Source organism: Protopterus annectens, chromosome 5.part0 (assembly GCF_019279795.1).
Source record: "Protopterus annectens isolate FY-2018-M chromosome 5.part0, PAN1.0, whole genome shotgun sequence".
NCBI classification, from domain to species: domain Eukaryota; kingdom Metazoa; phylum Chordata; order Ceratodontiformes; family Protopteridae; genus Protopterus; species Protopterus annectens.
Window position 1 is genome coordinate 1,175,581,956 of NC_056735.1, and position 23,647 is coordinate 1,175,605,602.

The following is a 23,647-nucleotide window of genomic DNA, read 5'->3' on the forward strand; positions in this document are numbered from 1 at the left end:
GGGCATGTCCATTGTGTTTCAGGGATATATATATATATATATATATATATATATATATATATATATATATATATATATATATATATAGATAGATCGATAGATACACACACAAATATATAATAATTTAATAATTTTGCCACATAGATAAAGCTGGCGTGCTAAAAAATCAAGTAAAATAAACAAAATATAAAGTAAACCAGCACCATGACACTCAATACTTAAACAGCAGAAAATTTATTATAGCTTGATAGTACTAGACTTTCACCATGTGTTAAAACTTTTACATCCGTCTGTATATCAAACTGATTTAATTTTATTTTGTTTATCTTTCAGAACTGGCTTCATTGCCACACTTTCATTGAGACCAGGTCCAGAGTGTGCTTTAAAATGTATTATCCACTTATTTTCAATAATTTCTGTATGGTTCTTCAGGTCACCACCTCTTAAGCTTTCCTGTATATTTTGTAAAATGAAAAGCAAAATTCTTGAGATTTGTCTGTTTAATATGCCTGTATAATGCATTTATGTCTAGCTGTCTTCTTATATCAGATATATGCTCTCTTTGAACTTTCTATTTGTTTTACCTATATAGAAGGCACTACAGTTCAGGTTTTGCCATGTATATTATATTTTTAGTATTATATGTCCCATGGCATCTAAGATAACTAACTGGATGCTTAAAAGTTGTTTCTGTAGAGACATACCTGCAGTATTGACAATTGTTCCATTTTGGGGTTCCATACTTAGATATAGATGCTGTGTTTATATACTTTTCCTGTTCCTTTTAACATAAGATGTTTTTTAAATTTGCAGATTTTTTATATCCAAAAGTAAGCTTACCTACTCCTATGTCTTTAAAAGTAGGAATATATTGTAACATGTACAAGTGTTTTTTTAATAATATCCTGTATTAGATGAGTATGACCATCATAAGTTAAAACACACCTAAATAAAGCTGTTTTTGTATCCTTAACTTTATTATTATTGCTTGATGAAGTGATGTGATTATCAGAAAATAGAGGTTTAATACTGTCTTGCTGTATTTGTGTTACTGCATTCATTACATTATTTTCCTTATAGCTTCTTTTTAAAAAAAAATCATTGGCCATGTTATTAAACTGTATATCCACGTTTTTTTTTTGTATTCAGTCTAGATTTTTCACTATATTTTTAAAAACATGAGGAGGATGTATACTACTGTTGTGCAGATATGTATTTTTCCTGACGTCTTTATTAAATAATGTAGTTTCAGTTTTACCAGTGGTTCCCTTAAACAATCTAATGTCTAAATGTGTATAATGCATGGTATGTTTAAACTGTAAAACTTCAGTAGTTGAACTTAAATATAATGGAAAGTTTGAAAATGCAGAAAAAGAACCATTCCATATAAAAAAATCATCCACAAAATGTCCATAAAACAAAACATTATTAAAAAAGCTATTATTTGTTTCAGAAAAAATAAATTCAAGTTCCCATTTATTCATAACTAAATTTGCATAGCTATTACCCATGGGCATACTGTCCATCTGATCTCAGTGAAAGTATGACAATAAAGCCAATTCTGAAAGATAAACAAAATAAAATGAAATTAGTTTGATATAAAGATGGATGCAAAAGTTTTACCATATGGTTTTTAGTTACATGCAAATGTTTATATTTTTAGTATTCTTGGTATGTGTAAAGCATTGATTTATGTATTGTTTTTTGTGTGTTACCTCTTTAAAGGTGAAGTCACATGACCTTTTCCTTTTTGTATTTAAGTCATGTGTTTTAAATCAGCTGGCTATTTGCCTGAAGAAGCCTGTTTAGGTGAAAGTCTAGTACTAGCAAGCTATAATAAATTTTCTGCTGTTTAAGTATTGAGTGTTGTGGTGCCAGTTTACTTTACATTTTGGACACACACACACACACACACACACACACACACACACACACACACACACACACACACTAAGTTGGCTGGAGTGAGATTCAAACTATTATCTATCTAGTTATATGTTTGTAAGGCAAACACCTTAACCATTAGGCCATCCTCCCAACAAGTCTTATATACTGTAGCTCACAATACTTGTCGCACATGCCACAGGTTATGTCTATTGTATATGTGACTGCAGGCACAGTTCTTGTGGATTACATAAACTAGGCTTGTGTTGCACAGCATGTGTGGCATGCAGGGTGATATTGCTTCGTATTGTTATCTGCATCTAGGGCTCTAACAGTGAGACAACTGTTATCATTCTTGTTATGTGTGTACAGTTACCAGTATGGGCATATGTGGGTGACTGCAGTTAGATAGGCAAACCTGTGGCCAGGGACATTGTGCCATGTCCATGCGTGCATTGACAACATTATACATTACACCACCTGCTCATCTGTGTCTGTCTGCATGGTGACATCCAGCAGGCACATTTGTCTATAGGTGAGTGGAATATGTACTGTTGCACCCTTAGTTTGGTTCCTTTGAGCAACTGTATGGATGTGTGAGTGCAGATTTACTCACCATTAATAGGTTGTGTGGGACAATACAAACATCCACACATATATCTGTTTATAACAGTGATGTCTCTATAAATGTAGCTGTGTGTGTGTGTGTGTGTGTGTGTGTGTGTGTGTGTGTGTGTGTGTGTGTGTGTGTGTGTGTGTGTGTGTGTGTGTATGGTCTATATATGTGTTATGTAGATATATATGAAGAGTCTATATATCATTGTAATATATATAGCTATATATATATATATATATATATATATATATATATATATATCGGCATATATCTATTTGACAGTACATAGTGATAGATATACTAATCATATAGGAGAGAGATAGGGACAGAAGGATATGTATACGTATATGTCTGTATGTATAGACTTATTTACACATTGCAGGTCATTTTGATGATGAGGCAACAGAATTGTGCTCATTTTAACTAAGTATAGGAGCATGCCAAGTGGGGCTGTCAGTATTTACAAGGTAACTCCAGGCAAGAACTACCTATACTCCAGTCCATGATACTGTGTTTTGCAGGAATTGTCAGCTGCACCTGTTTCTGCAGTACTGCTCTTCCCTCATATTGTCCTTAGAATTCCACAGCTGTCTGCTGTACTTAATATGTTACTGAGGTTTATACTGTTACACCACACACAGACTGACAGTCTGCATACTTCTCAATTGTACAGATTTTTGCAGAATGTCCAGAATTTTGCCCATATTTCTGGTCTGTTCATTATACATTTGTGGTGTTCTGGTAAATTATTGTATATTAAAGTCAATGAATAATACTAACTACAGACAAACATTTGCGTGTTGGACTTTATATCCTAAGTTAATCAGAACAATCTGTACTGTCTGTCTCTATTTTTGGGCCTTTGCCCCACCATTCTTCCTGGATTGGTCCAGATTTATTAAGAGGTATAGCAGTCTGTGGAGACACTACCATACTAATACCTCACATGCAAAAGCTGTTCATACTTCCAGATTTGAGCCATCAACACCATTACCCATACTAACATCCCTATCCCAGTGGGGCACACAGGCTGCCAGACAGAAATGTGTCCTTCATCACACAGTCAACAGCATACATATGCATGTTGTTATCCCTGTGTTACATGAGACATACACTGTGTGATTGGGTCCTATGTCACAGACCTGATACTGCCTGGTCTGCCGATATACCATTGCTAAATTACTGTTACAGCACTTGTATGGGAACACTGATGTGTATGTGTTGGGGGTGGAAGAAGAACTGCCTGCATAGACAGTAGTGCAAATATCATGTGACCCCACTGTTTAATATCTCCCCTGACTGCTGTAGTGAATATTCCAACTATAAGGCCTAGTGAGTATTACAGGACATATACTATTGGATTGGGTATCTGTAGTCCCATGTGGATGTTACAGCAATCCAAATAGCCCGCTATATTCCCTTGCATACATGCAGAAGGTCCATGCATACAATACCATATTACAGTACTCCTTACAAGTGGTGTGTAGGTGAGTGACTCACCTTGTGAATGCAGCAGTTGACAGAACTGTAGTTCAAGGCTGACTCTGTCTGATGCATGTAGCACACAGCCAATACATGGTTTGGTACAGATTGTGTGGCTTGCCTGTCATCATTTTTAATATATGTATGTGAGCTGGAATAAGGTGTCAGTCTCTTAGTACTGGGCACACCAGTGTCTGCCTACAGGGACATAATCAGGGGGTTCCTCCTCCTAGTCCTCCTGTGAGTGTGGATGCGGTGACCTAGGCATTGGCTGAGGGCTGTGTATCCCTTCCCTTTGCTGATCCTGCTGCAGCTGTTTCCATAGGGTCATATTGTGTAGCATGACACATACTGTGAATATCTGTGCACATGTGGCTGGAAAGTGCTGCAGGGCTCCACCAGATATATCAAGGCACCAGAAGCATGACATGCAAAAGCTGTTCATACTTCCAGATTTGAACCATCAACACCATTACCCATACTAACATCCCTATCCCAGTGGGGCACACATGCTCTACGATGTTCCTAGTTTGTGCATGTGCCTCATTATAGCATTCTTTCATGGGTGTCTGTGTGCATTTCTAATGGGTGTCATCATCCATGGTTTCAGTGCATAGCCAGCATCCCCCAGTAAATGGCCACATGGCAGGGGCAGCTCATGCTATTGGACTGCAGGACTGCAGCCCCAACAGCTGTAAAAAAAAGAAAAGAAAATTAAAACCAGCTGTAAAAAGGAAAAAAAAAACAAATGCGAGTCCCAGTACTTGGAAATATACCTGGTGGCTAGACTCAAACCCTGTCTTTGGGAGTAGGTAGCAAGAGCTTGAATTCCCCACCCACCATCACTTGTGAAATTTTTGCCTCATATTTTTATTCTTGTGAAATTTATGGTTTTCTGGATTTTGAATTCACCAAATAATGACATGCGTTTGAATTTCAGACTTCATATTCTTCAGAAAGTACATGGTAACACAAAACCTTTTATTATAGCACTTTTCTGTTTATAAGATACATTTTTGAAATTTGTCCCTATTTTTGGGGCTGTATTCCCCCATTATTGGTTTTGTTTAGATGTTTTGTGCTAAGAGGTTGAGAGCTATGGTGAGAACTGAATTCACTAAATGAGAGCCATTTCAGTTACAGTCTATCTATCTTTCAAGAAACAGCTGATTTGACATAGCGGCATGTTGCTCTTACTGTAGTTCACAGGGTCCTGCGTTTAAGACTTGGCTGTGAAATGCATGATGGTAACACAGCATTTTATTCTAGCAACTTTCCAAGATTATACAAGCAATGTTTAAAATGTGTCCCTAGTTTTGGGGCTTTTGCCCCCCCCCCCCAATAAATTTTGGCTTTTTCCAGATTTCTTGTGCTTCAAAGTTAAGAGATACAGTTGAGTGTCAAGTGGATTTTACAAGGAGCTGAGGTTGAAGACAAGTTTAATGCTGTTTATGGTGAGTCTGCTTATATTGATAATAGCACAACAGGTAATGTACTTGCTTTTGATGCAGAAGGCTGGAGGTTCTACTCCCACAGTATATAGATGCATTGCTGATACTGTACTGTGTTGTACTTTTAAAGGGGGTGGATGCTGCAGTCCTGAAAATGTCCTCTTTGGCATAGATACCTAGTAACAATGAACCTGTTATCAGTTTGCCATCCATTCCCTATTGCAGTATTACTAGCTTATCATTTTTAAATGTAACATAGGCAATTTATTCCTCAATGGCAACAGGCACTGTATTTGTAGATGAAACAATTAAATATAAAGTTGTTTGCTAGCAGCAACCTCTTCATTAGTTACAGATCTCTTTAATGTGGAATTATTTAGATGACTTTTACTTCTGCAGAGATTGTGCATATTTACTGATACTGGTGGATTGTAGAAGTTTGAGTAGACTTTTATGATGGAAATGTTCTGAACTGGGCAGTTTTAATGCTAAGTCTATTTACATTGTGAGACTGCATTACTTTGTTTAGCAGATGTCTACTAGTGTTTGTGCTGTAAAATGTGAAATAAAAATGTTTAAATGAAATCCAAATCATCATAGAAGTAAAGCAGTATGTACATTACAATGTTTATGGTAAATGGGGTGAAATAGCCAGGTAATGGGACATTGGAATAGCTACAGGGGGAGGCCCCGTTCAACCATGATTATGTGAGGGGGGGAAGGGCGGCAAACCCAGAGAGCCCCAGCTGAACTATGCCTCTTAACTGTCCAGATTTTTGCAGAATGAATAGATTTTTGCTTCTTATTTTTGGTTTGTTCCTCATAAAATTTGTGGTTTTCTGGCAAATCGTTTAAGAATGAAGTCACTAAATAATGACAGGCATTGAGTTTCAGACTTCATACTCTTCAGAAAAATGCATGCTAAAGCAAGACCTGTTGTTCTGTCAACTGTCTAAGCTTATACAAGAGCAATTTTAGTACTGTTTGTATGTTCCCCCAACATATTTGACCTTGTCCAGATTTCCTGCGTTAAGAGGATGAGAGGTACATGCAAATAAATTACTTTATAGAATTAGGTACATCCAAACCTCTCAACTGTCCTCAATTTTGGCTCAAAATGTTGCTCTCTAATAATCCCTCTGCAAAATGGCAAATTTAGAAGAAAACATGGAGGGTTTACAATTAATAAATAATTGTAATGATCAGAGTTATAGATTACTTTTCATTTCAGAAATGCATGTAGATTCTCTTATTATGTCAGAAGCTCAAGTTAACAGTACTAATATTAAAAAGTGTCCCTTCTTTGACAGGTTTCCAGCTGTATTGTGTGGCTATTTTATATTTTTGCATCACATCTTTGGTCCATTTTTTATAAAATTGTGGTTTTCTGGCAAATTAGTAGCAAATCATTAAAGACTGAAGTTAGAAAATAATGACAGACATTTGAGTTTCAGATTTCATACCCTTCAGAAAATTCATACTAATGCAAGACCTACTATTCTATTATCCTTCTAAGTTTATAAGAGTAATATTTAAAAATTGTCCTTGTTTTGGGCCTTTGTCCCACTTCTGTTTATGGCTTTGTCCAGATTTCTTGCTTTGAGGCCGAGAGGTATGACAAATGTGTCAGGGCCATCACCATCAGCCAGAGACATTTCAAATTGTGACATACTTGTTACACCTCACTCCCCCAAGTAGTGACTCTGGATGTTCCAAGCAAGCAAGGAGCAGTTATGCAGTGTAAGTGTGCAGAGTATCCCCCCATCCAAGGTAGACACAAGTACTACAGTGGCTTTTCATCTGTCCTTGATTTTGAAGAATGTTCTGTTTTTCCGTCATATTTTTATATTGTTGATTTATGATTCTTCTTATTCAGAAAATGCATGTTGTTGCAGTGCCAGTAGCTCTGTGTTTAAGTAGCAATGCTTTAATGACCATCAGGTAAGCTTATCTGAGAGTGTAAGATGCAAGTAAGCTTTAATAAGCATACTATTAAAGAATTACCAACATCGAAAGCCTTTTTGTTGTTGCCATGCAGAGAATATTTACATAACTAGATAGTGTATAAGCCTTAGGTATTGAAATGCATATGGCAGTATTTGTAATAAAGGACAGGATTACAGTATTTTCAGAAGCTCATTACATTTGTTGGAGACTTGCAGTCATCTTTGCAGGCTTTACCCGTAAACTAAACAGAATGCCAATCTATCATGTGTAGTCCGTAACCTGTGCAGTAATCCTTTAAGCAATTTATCTTGAGCTTGTTTCTTGTTTGCTGTTCATTTTTTACTTTAATTATGTTTTCCCCATGAAACAAGTAAATAGTTGTTGTCAGGCAGCAGGTCTTTTTTGGATAAGAAACATTTTTACAAGTGGGGGTATCACAGAGATTGCTACTTTCAGCATGTTACTTAGTACTTTTATAAAGCTGAATATAAATTATAATTAGAACTGCAGTGCAAGGAGAAGTGGTTTGAGTTGAGCTCTGCTTATTTTTTTATACTTGAGTTTGATTGGCATTCCAGTAATGTATGTAAAAAGTATTTATTTTTTCATGCCTTGCAACTGTTTTGTTTCCGTCTAGATATTTATTAAGTAAGCTGTCATGTAGCCAATGCATTGAAATATTTTTTTCTTATACATTTCATTTTGTCTTGATTGGACTCTCATAATAATGCTTTGGCAGTGTCACCCAGGGCAATGTATTTAATTAAAGTCCCAGTTTTTGCGTTTTTTAGCATAGCTCCATCCCTTTCTAGTTGGTCACACCCCTTCCCATTGGCCCCACCCATTCAGATGTTTTCTGCAGCCCCCCTTTGATTTGAAGTCACCAGCCTCCACTGCCATGTGGGATTCCCCCCTAGCAAACATCTGGTACAGCTGTGATGTGTGCCAGATATGGGAGTCATGATAACTGCCAGGGCTGTCAGCACACACATTCATGATAATGCCCTGGGCATTGCACATGACCTGGCAGTTGAAGGAATGATACCCCTTGTGGTTGACATAGATTCTATCCTCCTCCCCGGGTGTGCCCTGATGTGTACATGAGTGCAATCTATGGCATGCAGTACCTCAGGGTAGTGTGTTACATAGTAGAAGTGTTGCATATTGCTGACCCTCACCTCAGGGGTGAGGGGAAAATAAATATGCTTACTGGCATATGGTACCATGGCATCCAGGAAGTGGTGGAGTACCCTGGATGCTGATGCCTGTCAAACCTCCATCATGTCCCCAGTTGGTATTTGGAAGGTACCTGTGGTTATTATCTTAAAAGCTACACATACCTTTATTTCCACTGGAATGGGTTCCCCTCTGTTGCCTCTGGGTCTGAGATGAGGGTGGCAGAGCTCAGTGAGTTCTTGAGGTATGTCCCTGTCCACCTGTAGGGCTCTACAATTTCCAGCTCATGTAGCTCCTGGAAGGTTACTCTGGGCCTGAACACTCTTCTCCTTCTCAATCTAGGCCTATTGTCAGCAGCAGCAGCACTGACTTCAGCATCTAGCACATACAGATGTAGCAGACCTGCAGCAGCCCCTAGCATTCTTTCAGTTAAAATTCCCAAGTCTGTACTCCAATGGTGCAGAGCATAGGGTTAAAATCAGATTGTATGGTGTATGCGTATTTTATAGTGCTCTGCTGTAGTTTCTGACTGAGTGATTGGTTACCTATGATGCATTCCACCTGCCTTGTATATCATTAACATCACTTAACGGCTCTAGTTTAAGTTAAACAGGGGTCAAACCTAATTAATATGTCATTGCCTTTTAAATACACTCAGCACTGCTGGGTGCAGTGCTAATGCACACTCCATAGGTAAACAGAGCTTAGCACTTAGTGTACATATACACCATACTTTTAGTCTCAGCATGGCGGCGCACTGCACAAAAAAATGAAAACATGTGCCCCATAGGTAAACAAAGCTTAGCACTTAGTACACACACCACCCCATACTTCCAGGCTCAGCATGTCAGTGCACAGGGCAAACAGGCACAGATAAGCTCAAATCAGCTTAGAAGTTATTGAACACACCCTCCCCTGATATCAGTTACCTCTCGTGTAGAACCAGCATGGTTCTGTGTCTACACGGAGGGGATATGTGGACACGGATACCCATTTGCGCTATTCAGTAACTCTACCTCATTTGCATAGGGATCCATGCTCAGACCCTGGAAACAACACTGTTCAAAGCCCTACCATGTTAGCAACAGCACCAGTACACCATTGCAGATACTCCATGCAGGGTCCTGTAATAATATTACTTTTGTTTTTCCAATTATTTATTTATTTTTTAAATGATGCATGTTTGCACACTGCTAAACATGCACAGATTATTACAAAATTATTTTAACTTATTTCTCTTATTTTTTCAGACACGCAATGTCATTTCTGTCCATCTATCTACATTTTTACAGCCCGTTTTGTCTGTTTACATTGCTGTACACAGAATTTTTCTGAGTACACAGTGGACACTGACACAGGGTCTGCAGAACTGCCTATCTGCTTACTGGATCATTCTACCTGACTCATTTGCATGGAATTCACCTACTTATGAGATGATTTGCATGCCATGGAAATTTCTGTTTTGGCACGTGTGTGCATGCTGCCTAGCTGTGTTTATTGAATCTACAACCTGCTTCCTTTCATATAAGCAGAATGGAATGATGCCTACACAGGAAATGAGACTGTGTATACTTTATTAAATTCTCCCCATAATTAACAACATTTCAAAACATAAACACACTGCCATACTAGGGGACTTCAATTAAAACTCCTCAATACTTACAACTCTGATGCTAATAACTTTTTAGCAAACCTTGGGCTCTTTCAAGTCATTAAATAACCCACCAGACCCTGTCCCAAATCAGGTCTAAACACCCTACTTAGACTTCCTGATAACTACCAGTCCGCATTTGGTTTCTACCACCTGCACTAAAAAAATCACTATCCTTGTACCTTCACATTATCAAATGCAGGCTTTAAACTACTCCCTACCAAGGCAACCTTCAACCTAAAATCCTCAAAGCAACATTCAGAAACTAAAAAAATTAGCTACCATTTATCACCACTTCTCTCATTCTGGACTGTTATAATACTGAAACATAAGCCAACCTTATCTATTCCCTTTTACAACAACAACATGAGAAGTACTTCTGCTATATCAATAGGCTACTAAAATCAAAAACTAACAACTGGTGTAGTCCAAAACTTAGAGCTCTCCAAAAGCAAAGAGGTAAATTTTGGTTTCAATAGAAGCACTCTACATCATCCACAAACCTACACAGTTCCATTCAGCATAGACATATGGCCAAAAAAGTAGTCTGATGACACAAAGCTCCTAAAATCATAACAGACATCCAAAACATTTTTGGAAATAAATAAAGCATGTAAACAGAAGAGACAGAAAATCCAATATTATATCTCAATTCCAATCTCATCCACATCAAACTTGGTAACTTATCTCATAAAGACCTTATGCATGCATTCACCAAACTTCCCCAAACATGAAGTCCTACTTCTGTTTACCACTCATCCCAAGTTAGTACCTCCCTTATAAGCATCCCACACTGTGAATGCATCACTCACTTTTACATTCAACAAATACGGAAAAGAAGTCAGTTACTAGAGCAGATGAAAGGAACATTTTGTTAACCCTTTCCATCACATCTTTAAACTAGCCGTCACTCAGAACATCATACCCACAATATGAAAGATCAGAATTGTCAACCATGCATAAACTAGCTTAATCAAACATAGCCCCTGATTTTAGACCAATATCAATACTTCCACCTCTTGAAAAATCCTAGAAAAGATAGCATTAAACCAGCTCCCATCCTATATAAAACAATAGCATATTATTTCAGTTCAACAGCATGGTTTCTGGAAAATAAGTACCATGACATTAATTTGGACCCCTAGTGATAACATCCTGTTAAACATATATATGGAGCACTACATGCTGACCTACTAAGTGGGACTGTTATTACAATGTGACTTGACAAAGAAGACATAAGATGATTTAGTCTTTTTCTTTCTTGAAGATTCTTTCAATTTAAGATTGCATCCTTGCTATCCCACTCATTCCTCATCATAAAAGGGGTATTTTGATGCTCATTTCTATCACTTTTCATCCTTATTTACCAAGACCGTTTACTCTGACCTAGCTGTTGCTGACTCATCTAGTACCTTGTGCTGGTCCCCCAAACTTGTCCCCCAGCCCCTCAGCTCTTCAAGTTAAGAGGAAAGAAATGCATGTCTGCTTACTGCAGAAAGCCAATTGGCTTCCTACAGTACAGCAACTAATCCCCACACTCTTTCAGCTCTTCAATTGAATAACACAAAAAAGTCTTCAAATTACTGTAGCAAGCCGATTGGCTTCCTACACTAAATTATTCAATAAAAACCCCAACAAATCCATGCCTGTCCCCCTCCCCCCAGCATTCAAGAGAAGATAAAAAATTAAATGTTTAGATTACTGTAAAAAGCTGACTTGGGCTTCCTATGATACATCAGCCACTCATACCCAAAAAAATCCATCCCCCCAGCTTACAAGAGAAGAACAAACAACACAAAAGTTTTTGTATTACTGTAGAAAACAGATTGGCTTCCTACTGGAAATAAGGCAATCTCACCCCACCAAATCCACTTCCCAACAGCTCTCAAACGAAGAGCAAAACAAAAAAGACTTTGGTTTACTGTATGATTGGCTACATGCACTATGGCAGGCACTCCACAGCCCCAGCTCTTCAAAAGGAAGAGCAAAAATGCTGTATAAAAAAACCTGCAGAACTCTTGTTCATGCCCCCTAACTATTGCCTCCTTCAACCCAAACTTGCTACCCTATTGCTAACCACTCCTTATTTGCAACCATTATACAAATATACAAAAAGTCATGACCTCAGCTTCTGGCTAATAGCTCATTAGCTGCTATTGAAACTCACCAGAAAAAAAAAGTTAAATCCATGTTTTTTAGGACACTGCAGAAACATCCCAAATTTAATAGCAGACGGAAAATTCATGCCAACTTAAGCCTTCCTATCAAAACTGTAATTTCATTCTACTAACCTTGGGTTCTGGCTTGACCAAAGATTAAACTGCCATCACCACATTCAAATGACTACAACAAAAATAACCTCACATTTGTCTTACTCCAGAAAGTAGGGCAACAACAGAAAAAAGTATGCTTATCACCCAGCTCAAATATGGACTTTCTCTATTTGTCACTGCCCCCCACCCACCCACACACAAAAGCTCTACAGACAATAACAAAAAAGAAAAACTAATCAGTGAATTCATCAGTACCCTCTTTCTCCTAGGTAAGAGCACTACTTACATATTTCAGCAAAAGCCAAATGGCTACCAATAAAACAAGATATAGATCTGCTTCTAGGTTATTGTCTTCATAAACTCATTAGAGAAAAAGCATTCAACCATTTCACCAGTTGCCCCATTGTCAGGCAGTGTTACAGCCTGTACTGTCATAAGCCAAACTACCCTATTAGTACAATTATAACAATCTAAGATAGCAATCAGTCCCAACAGTTTCTCCATCCTTGCCACTAGACTATGGAAATCTGTTCCAAAATCACTTAAAGACAGCAACTCCCTTTTGGAAAGACCTTTGAAAATTATTTCAGAATGCCAATAAGGCCCTATTGTACCCTATAGGTTCCTAGGTATTTAACAGGCTAATGACCATAAGGGCCTAGCCATGCACCCGAAATGTCTGCCAAGTTCTGATACCCTTGAAAAGTGTAAGCATGGACCTGGGAGATGAACCATTTGCAGGTTACCTTTGTCCACTAAAGACATAGGTGCCAAACCAGGGAAACATTTCCGGTTCCCCATCCAATTGTCCAAGTTGCACTTGAATTGGGTTAGGGAGGAACTCTGCTTCACATGGATGGGAAGCCTGTTCCATAGACAGGGTAGTCTCTGGGATACATACCTATCTCTCCAGCAGGTCCTATTTATAACACAGGCAACATTTAAGTCTTTAAAATGGGTAATTCTGGTGCTGTTGTTTTGTGGATATACAGGAGGTCCATCAGAGTGGTGTCTAACAATGCACTGTATGACAGGTATAGATCTCCCGTCAAAAGCCTGTAGGAGACAGAATACAGGGATAGCACCTTGAGGCAGTCTGCACTGGACATTTTACTTACACCCTGTATTCTTTTAGTGAGGAACTTCTGTGGACATTCCATTTGTTGGATATGCCTCATTAGCTATATACTAAAGGGGGCATTGAACTCAATGTCAGGTCTGACGAATGCAGAATACAGTGGAACAATTACTTCCTTGGACTTAGATGCCATACCTTTGTTTATAAGTTGCGCAACATAGAATGATTTTCTCACCACTGTAGACACGTGATGGTCAAAGGCTAGATTACTATCTATATGTGTTTCCCTAAGTCCCTGACTACTGGTTCAACTCTAAGGGTTGTATTGTCAATATGATAGTTACCTGGAATGGATGACTTCCAAAAGGATACTGTCATTGATTTCTTGGGATCTAGTTTTAGTCCAAGGCTCTGACACCAGTTGTTTGGCTATGTTAGCCCCTCCTGGAGAACATTTGTGTCAGTGTGAGATTCAATGACAGCTACTAATTTGCAATCATCTGCAAATTTAGTCAGCCAGAATCCACTGACATTGGCCTTGACTTCTGAGAAGTAAATGCCAAAAAGGAGTGGTCCAAGGACTAATCCCTAGGGACTCCACCTGTGACTGACATTTTTGTAGAGGTGGACTCCCCAATTCTAATGTCCTGGTTCCTGTCTGTGAGCCAGTTGGCTATGCACCAGGTGACATATGGGTTTATAACACAATCCAGGTGCAGGCAGCCACAAGCAGAGGAGGGATCTTGGGATAATATTAAATAGAATGCCAAAACCGCTTTGATCAACACCCCTGGCAATAATAAAAATAAATAAAAAAAATAAAGCCAAGAAGCGAGCATAAGATAATAAACACCATTTACATTAAACAACATAGTAGAGCTTTGCTGAGCTATATCAAAGCCATAAGGCTTTATCAAACTTAAAAAATTTTAAAAATTTTTTAAATCCTTTGCATTATTTTCACTTCATCAAATCTCAAAACTTCATCAAATCTTATAAAACATAAACATTCACAAATAAATCAGTATGTGGTATTCACTATATTTATGTGGTGTATGATAAATCAAATATTCCTAATATAAAAGAATATAGAAAGATTATGTAAGACGAAAATAATAATAAATATAATATATTCAAAGATTACATTATAACAAATAGAACAAATCAGTGTGTCAAAGGATGACAGAACAATTCATGAGGATAATAAACCATTCTGTATTAATATTTCATTGGGGAATGAAATATTGCATAATTGATATATATACATTGCAAACAATATACAGGAAGATAATTTATACAGGAGACAAAGCCCAGACAACAAGCATGCACCCCGACATATATTCAGCAATATACTGTCGAGAACTGATATGTAGGGATTCTTTTATGACAACAATTGTTACAATCATGAAAAACAGTTTTTTAGAAAGATGGGAATAGAAGAAGGGTATCTGACACCATACAGATTACGAGAAACACATAGATCCAGTAACCATACACATTCTACAGGGACACCGGACAGCAGTACTGTATGCAGACTTCTAGGAACAGGATCAGCCTTAATGAGGTTTAGTAGATGGGATTAGAAGTTGAAAGGGATAGCGAGGCGTTGGAATACTTAACAGATAAAGAGATTGAGGTGGTGAGTGAGTGGGGATAGAGCACATAATCTTCAAGAACCTTCAGATCTAAAAACCTCTACTGTGTAAACCTAGACAGGACTCTACCTAGAAAATTAAGACATAACTGTGCATATGAGACAGGTGTTAGAATATGTCCTCTTCTGGTAGGTGGAACACATCCGATCACTTAATCACTGAGGTTATTTTTTGAGCACACTACGCCATATAGTTGAGACATAGACAACACTCAGCTGTATTATCTGTGATAACTTGAACTGTTACTACGACAAACGCTTGTTGCTGAAAGAGCGTATCAGGATAACAATTATTTCAATAGAACAGGATGCTTATTCAATGCCTGAAAGAGACATCATAGAACCAAGGAATAGAACATAGAACACATTGGATCATGTAGAATTTTGTGGATTTTTATCATAATTGTGACAGTAGTATTTTTTACTTCGAAATACTGGAGGCGAGGATTTTACTATTGGATCATTTTTGACAGAACTATTTTTGAACGCACAAGCGCAGCTACTAGAACGGATGTCAAGCCTGTCGATGTAGTTATGTGGAATTCGACTCCTCCGGATGTAGATGCATCACCACAGGATATAAAAAGACTATAATCATGCTCATGAACTATGTAAACTGTTTTAGACCGGGAAACTAGAAACTAGTTTTTATAAAATTAAAGTACTAAAATAAAAAGGTTTATATACAGCGATGCATCCATTATAAACTGTATTAAATACGATTTAAATCAATTCTATTACTTTAGTATGCCAGACTTTGTTCCCTATATGCAAGGCATTGCTATATAAAAGAATGATACTTCTGAAGCTGGTTCATATGGGGAATCTTTGATTGGGAACAACTTTCAATTGTTTGAAGAAAATAAATTAGAGACAAGTAATGATTTTAAATAGCTAATGATTGAGAAATTTCCTGAATGTATTAATGATGGAGAATTAGTTATAGAGTTTTTAAGAAAATGTCTGAAAAAAAAGAATTTACAGTTTTAAATTAAGAATGAGGTTAGAAAAAGTTTAAAAGGAAGGATGTTAGATGGAAACAAGGATAAGAAGACCACAAAAGTAAAATTAACAAAAAATAGTAACACAAATAATGTGAACAGCGCACTCAGCCAAGGAAGGAGTGAACAGCCAGACTGCAAACGATTTGGCCTCAACATACCTTTTTATCATATAACACTGCTCAAAAAAAATACATTATATCTATTAGCACAAATGTCAAGCCTTAGTTACATTGCATAGCCAAAATTGAAATAACTACCACTACTAATGGGGTCTGACACAAAGTAGACATGTCCATAAAGAATAATGATTCAGGGTCGTAGACTGTCAAATGGGTGTAGACATGGGGAGGCACCAGATGTCAGGACTAATGACTGCACACTGTTTAAAGACATGTACGACCTGATGTAACAGGTCAGGAAATCATGTGGCAGAGATTGCCCTACTTTTTGGCCAAGGGTCAGGTCAAACAGCAGGGGAGTACTCAAATCCCAGGGTCCAAAGGGCACAACACAAACACACCACTTCCAAGAAAAAGTCACAGGGGATTACACTACAGAAAAAAGCGTGATCAAAATTGATCTTGGTAGATATGAGATTTACAAAGATGAGGGTCCGCTTGGGTTGTCAGTTATAAAGAAAGCAATTTGTGAAACAGAAGTCCTTTGTTAGAACCCTGTATTTATTATTCTTAGTATGATTATGTTACAAGTAGTAGTATTATGGAGACAATAAATTTCGTGTAAAAGATAATAATTTGACAGACACACGAGTAGTAGTGAAGTGAGATGTAAAGGGACATATGTTACTTTTTTTGAAGGGTGTGAAATTAGGACAGTGAGTATTTTTTGAGATAGAATACCATCAAATGTGATGTTTAATATAAGCTAAAAGAGGATGTCTATTAGGAATAACCAGCTGATAGGTCTATAATTATGTTTTGAGACAGAACAAGAATTGGTATGATAATAAAATGAATTAATAAAAATGAAAAGATGATATAAATTAGGACTATTTTATATATGAAGACATACTTAAAGGAAGATCAGTATATGGAGACCTAAAATTAGGACAGTCATGTCTTATTGACTGAAAAATACAATGAATGCAGGTTAATGATATGACAATATGTATTAAGATTAATCAACCATGTCCATAAAGACAGGGTTTTCAGGAGTCATACCCTAACCCATCGTGTCGGAACAGCATGAGAACCAAGGAACCCATGGAGACTCATTTAAGGACAGACCCCAATTATAGAGGTAATCCACGGCTTCACATTTTGAGATGAAACTACTAAATTTTGTTTTAGTAGATCACATGCACTCCTCATATACAAGCGGAACCAGTGAATTTAAATGCCTATTAAGTCACTCTGGACATTGGTTAGTTGTTTAAATTCCCAACGACAACGTGTTTGTTATGATTAGTTTTGTTTCTGGGTATTCTCTCATACAACTAGTAGATCTGACTAATTAGATCTTACTACATATCCTAACATTTGAACATTTTTGTATTAAACTTAACTCAAAGAAAGTAGATCTGACTTCAGGATTATTTTATATCCAACACTCGGGCAATCTCTGTATAAATCTTCAGTATGTCATTTCATTATTATAGGATGGTGGTACAACAAGCAATTAAGATATGTTTAACAATATAATGGCAAGATGGGAAGATTTTTTCCTTTATGGGGGGATGAGAACTCACTCAAAGATTTTGTGACTTATCTTGAATCCACAGATGATAAGTTTTTTTTTTGGATGGCTTTTCATGTGTTAATATTCATTCTTCTTGTAGGAAATATCTCGATTACCAAATTTGTTATTAGGGACAATAACTCATACTAATTTCATGCCTGAGAATATTTTATTGACAAAGGAAACCTACCAACCCACCTTCACAACAATATATAAGGACAATTTATGTGAGAATGAGGGGATTACAAATTAGACAATTAAACACCGAAATATACAGGAGTTACAGGAAGAGGAGAATTTTATTAAAGGGGCTAATATGAAATCAGACAAGACACAGACAATCCCACTAAAGGGAGAAAATACTTAGGGGACCTGAATTGAGACAGACAATAAGCAACGGTACTGTGTTACAGGTTACTTAATGAGATGAGAGACACGGTTTTCCAGTAAGATGGATTAGAAGTTAAAGCCATATCATTGAGAACACTTATAGTTTTAATAAGAGATAGAGAGGTGAAGTAGGGTTGTAGGTCTAGATGGTGGCAGAGACAAGAAGCAGCCATCTAAGGGCCTTATCAAGTTTTAGACAGATGGAGGTGAAAGTTAGCAAGTCAACGAAATAGGAAGACAACACCCTTGTGGTGATGGGGTAACCAAAACCTTCTTCTGTGTGAGACTAGACATCAGGACATCCGCAGCATGAGCGAATTTTTTTACTTTATCACTTGTTACTAGGTGTAGTAGTAACCCGGTATCGTAGTGCTCAAGGAGTAGTATACAAACTGGAAGGTATAACCAGTGCCTTGCGGTTAATACGAGCGTATTCAGAACACAATTGTTTGATTAGAAAGGATCGAATGTTTCACGAACAGACATTTATTTAGGAAGAGCATAGACATGTTGACAAACTGTATAATTAAGTGGATGCCAGATAAAGGTTCAGACGGAGACTTGTTAAAACAGATTAAACACCTGAAACAAAATGAATTTATCAGGGAACACAATATACCACTCAGAGAAGAGATCATAACAAATTAAACCTTTCTTGAAATGAAAAAAGACAATAAAGTTAACAAATGAGATTACAAAATATTAGAGAGTGCATCTAAATGAGAACACTCATGTTAAAGGTATCCTTGATGGTAATGAAATGAATAGCATTTCACAAAAGCTTTGATTAGGTTTAAATTGAATTAGAAACCCTTGGAAAATGATTACATATAAATAGCTTTCCCGCCCTCATTTCAGACTTAGCTTGTTGTTGCTTCCTCATTTTCCCACATGTTGTATTGCATTTTGCCATTTGACATATGGGTTTATACCTAACCTCTTGAGTTTGTCAACAATGCTCGAGTGGGGTATTGCATCAAATGCCTTGGCCAGGTCAAGGTAGGCAGTGTAAACAATTTTGCCCTCATCCATTGCTCTGATAACCTTCTCAAAGAAGTCCACCAAGTTGAGTAGGCATGATCTGGCTTGACAAAACCAAACTGGGTTGGGTCAAGTGTCTGGAGGTTTTCCTATATCTTTGTTGATCATCTCAATGATAATTCTTTCCATGGCTTTACATATAAGACTAGAGAGACTTATGGGTTTGTAGTTTCCAGGGTCTGTAGATGGCCCAGCTTTGTGGAGAGGGATTCCTGTTGCCTTTCTCCATTTATAAGGCATGAAGCCTGTTTGGAGGCTATAGTTGAACAGTAATTCCAGAGGTTCTGATAGGTCATGTTTCATGCTATTTAGAAGGCATCCTGGGATATAGTCTGGGCCCATTGATGCAGTGTTCTTGGTCTTAGAGAGAGAATTAAGAACCTGTTCCCTAGTGATAGTACAGGGAGTTATATTTGATGATATTTCCTGAGGGAAGGTTGAGGGGGATAGAGGGGGAAAGTTGGAACTGAATTCATCAGCCAGGATGTTTGCTATATCTTCTGGCTCAGTATAGGTGACTCCATTTACAATGAACTCTGCACACAATTGTGCATTGCCTTTGAGGTTGTGGAGATAGCTAAAGATTGTGGTTGTCCTTGGCCTGGGAGGCCAAACTTACCTCAAATTTGGCTTTGGTAGACTTTAACTGTCTTCTGAGTTGTTTGTTTAGTTTGATGAGTGCTTTTATCCTGCTGGGTGCTGCACCTCCTAATTTCTGTACTTCTTCCTGGTGAGTACAGCTGCCTCTTTGCAGCTATTAACATGCTTGTACAGGGTTTCTGTGAACAGTTCTGCACAGGCAGCAGTGTTCTTAGGGTTTATGGGGGCTTGAAATTTTGCCAGGTTCTCACTTAATAGCATGAGGTTAGCCTTAGAATACTTCCTGAATATTCCCGGTTTAGCTGGGGGTCCAGGTTTTATTTTTACTTCAAAGGAAACCATTTTGTGGTCTGAACTTACCAGAAAAGGCATTACAGTAGGGGGTATGCAGCACTCTCCCATATTAGTGAGGAACAGATCTAGTATGGTTGCACCTCTGGTTGGTGTACTGATGATCTAGTCCAAGGAGTTTATGCTTACAAAATCCAGGAATCTCTGTGGATTTACTTTTGGTGTTGTATAGGATTCCCAGTTAATAATAGGATAATTAAAGTCACCCATGAATATGGTATTGGGTTGGATGGTTAGTGTTTCTAATAAGTTTAAATACATGGTATGGGTTTCCTGGGTCATAGAGGGCGAACTGTAGCTTGTAAGGAAGTGGTATTGGATTTTTGCCTGTGGTGATTTGAACATGAAGCAGCTCAAGTGCATTGTCCTGTTTGATCATCCTTGAAGTATATTTGTTTTTGATGTATATCGAGACACCTCCACCTTAAGTCCCTGCCTGTGAAGTAGCTGGCCTAAATGTGTGAAAGGCATTATAACCTTGCACTGTTGGTGTGCTCTCCGCAGCTTTAAACCATATCTCGGTGACCGCACAGATGTCAGCATTCTCTAGAGTGAAGAGAGCTTCTAGGGAATGGAGTGTTTGTTTAGACTCCTAGCATAGAGCAGTAATACCTCTAGATTTTCTTGGTTTTGATTTGCTATGTTGGAAGTACTTTCAGTTTGGCATTGCCTTAAAAAGGCATCATGGGGAAGACAATGTTTTAGCTAATATTCAAAAGCATAGCGGGGAGAGGTACAGCCCATCCCTGGAAAAGCAGCATGGTCTGTTGACCATCTCCTTCCATGCTGACAAATATTGCACCCCCTTAGAATGACACCAGAAACTAAGTCAATTATTAAAGTCAATCATCTTTTGTTCATATTGTGGCATCATCCTTTTAGGAAGGTAAAATGCTGCTCAATGCTAGGCTCATACCAGCCTAAGACACGTATTCCATGAGCTCCATGATGTCTCTCTTCATATAGTCTAGGGAGGTACGTCTCAGGTTATTTACTCCTACATGAACTATGACTGAGTCATATTGGTAATTGTGGTCCAATGACTTGAGTGCATGTGTAATATGGTGAAACCTAGCCCCTCAGAAGCAACTGACTGTGACTTTCTTCTTACTCAGCCTGGTGAGAGGGACATCAGTGGGTCTCACAATGACTAAAATGTTGGATTGTGTGGTCGCTTGCCTTATGGGCTTAGAGGTAGAGGCTCCATGAGATGTAACTCCATGTGTCGATGTGGGTGTTGTTTAGAAAGAGCACATTTGGGGCTGCTGAGGGTATTTGTTATGTGTACTTCATCTAGGAGGTCTTTGTGGTTTAGGAAGGTTACATTTAAGTGCCTCAGCATATGTGGGTCGATATGTTTGCTTTGAATTGTGCGTGATGGGTGCAACATGTACCACACTACTGATAACCTTATTGACAATAGGAGTACATTGATGTGAGAGCTTTGCTTCCAGTGACATTGTGTAAATAAATCTGTCACATACCATATCAATTTGCTTGAGAATTAACTGGTTGTCAGTGAACATGAGGCAAGTTCTACATTGCCTCAGAATGCCCATATCCACCAAGCTGGTAACGTAGACAGTAGGAAAGATCACATCCATGGTAACAGACCCTTTTTTATTGATTAGACAGTTGAAGTGAGTATCAGTCACTGTCAGGAGTATCCAGTTTGCAACTATGGGGACAGTGCTTGTCACTGCAAACGAGTTCTGTGTGCAACTAGGTATTGGAGAAATTTCAGTTGTGCTTTAACAGGAAAAATGTCAATCAAGGTGTTTGAGTCTATATAGAGCACTGCCAGACACTTGAGGGGGAAACTAATATGTAGACCCTGAAATTTTAAGGATGAAGTATTTAGGTAGATATTCTGAAGTTAGAAACAAATCAAACAGTACTTACTGAAAACAAAGAATTACATTGTCAAGAATGATGAAGGAGGGGATTTTCATGAATGGCTACTGCCTGGCTACTACTAATGCTGGTCTCACCACAGCTTCACTCTTTTGGGATACAATGCTCCTTTGCTTCTTCTCTCACAATAAGCAAAATGTTAACACCAATCCCAAGATGAGAAGCAGACCACAGCCTGTTTGGTGATCCACAGTCTTGTCCCAGATGATGCAAGGGTCTGTAGGCTTGTAGCCTTTTCCTGGTAGATGCCTTGAATAGCAACCAGACCGGTCAGGAACATTAAGCACAGACACTCTCCAACCAGAAACAGTCAGGAATCAATGCACTCTGCTCCTTCTCTCACCAGGACCAGAATATAAGCACAGATTCCAAGCTGTCACCTATAAAGCAGTTATTAGGCTTTCTGGTGATCAGCAGTCTCCAGGAAATAATGTCCCTGTATTCCTTCTCTCACCAGGAGAAAACAGAAGTACTAATCCAAAAATGACGACTGAGAGGCAAAATGTGGGCTCTCAAATAACTGGTGGTCTTGCAATAGATGTTTAAAGGTAAGATGAACAAAATGGTTTATCCTAAACACTGCAGTGTGCACTAAGCAGTTAGATATGAAAGTGCGTAACTTAAGTTTTAGCTGTCTAAGTGGAGAGCCACTATTTTTAAAAGAGCAAAATAGATTGAAAGGGGGTGAGCACTTTTGTACTCTGGTACTATGGAGTACGGTGGGATGGCCAATACATTTAAATAGCTGAACGGGAGTGATTTCACAAAATGATAATTTTGTGCTTACTCACACCAGCCTGTGAAAGGAAAGAGGGAAGGAGATATATGATCAAATTAATATAAGGGGCAGGTAACTAGAGAGGCAGTGGTGTTTAAGAACACAACAGTAACAGGGTGGGAAAAATTGTCTGATTCACAAGAGACACAGCTGTGGTCTCTTTTCAAGTTTTAGTATGCAATTAAAAGCAGAATGCAAGTAAAATACAGTGTAAAGAAAACAAATCATAGTATACAAAACAGAAAAAGGCGATAAAGTAATATAAAGTACAAGAAATCAAAAGCAAACTAACCTTTCTCTCACAAAAAGCTGTTTCCAAGTCTGCGTGAACTTTTCCAGTAACCAATAATCCCATAATCACACACCTATACAAATGTTGTTCTCACCCCTGAATCAAATATAAATGATATTCATACCTCTCAACCTCTTACAGCAAGAAATCTGGACAAAACGTTAACTGTTAGGGGGAGAAAGACCCAAAAATAGAGGCATATCTTAAATATTGCTCTTACAAACTTAGAAAAGTACTAGGATTACAGGATTTGGGTTGGCATGCATTTTCTGAAAGATACAAAGTCTGAAAATGCATGCATTTTGTGAAGGATATCAAGCTGAAATTCTAATATATGTCATTATTTTGTGACTTCAGTCCTCAGTGA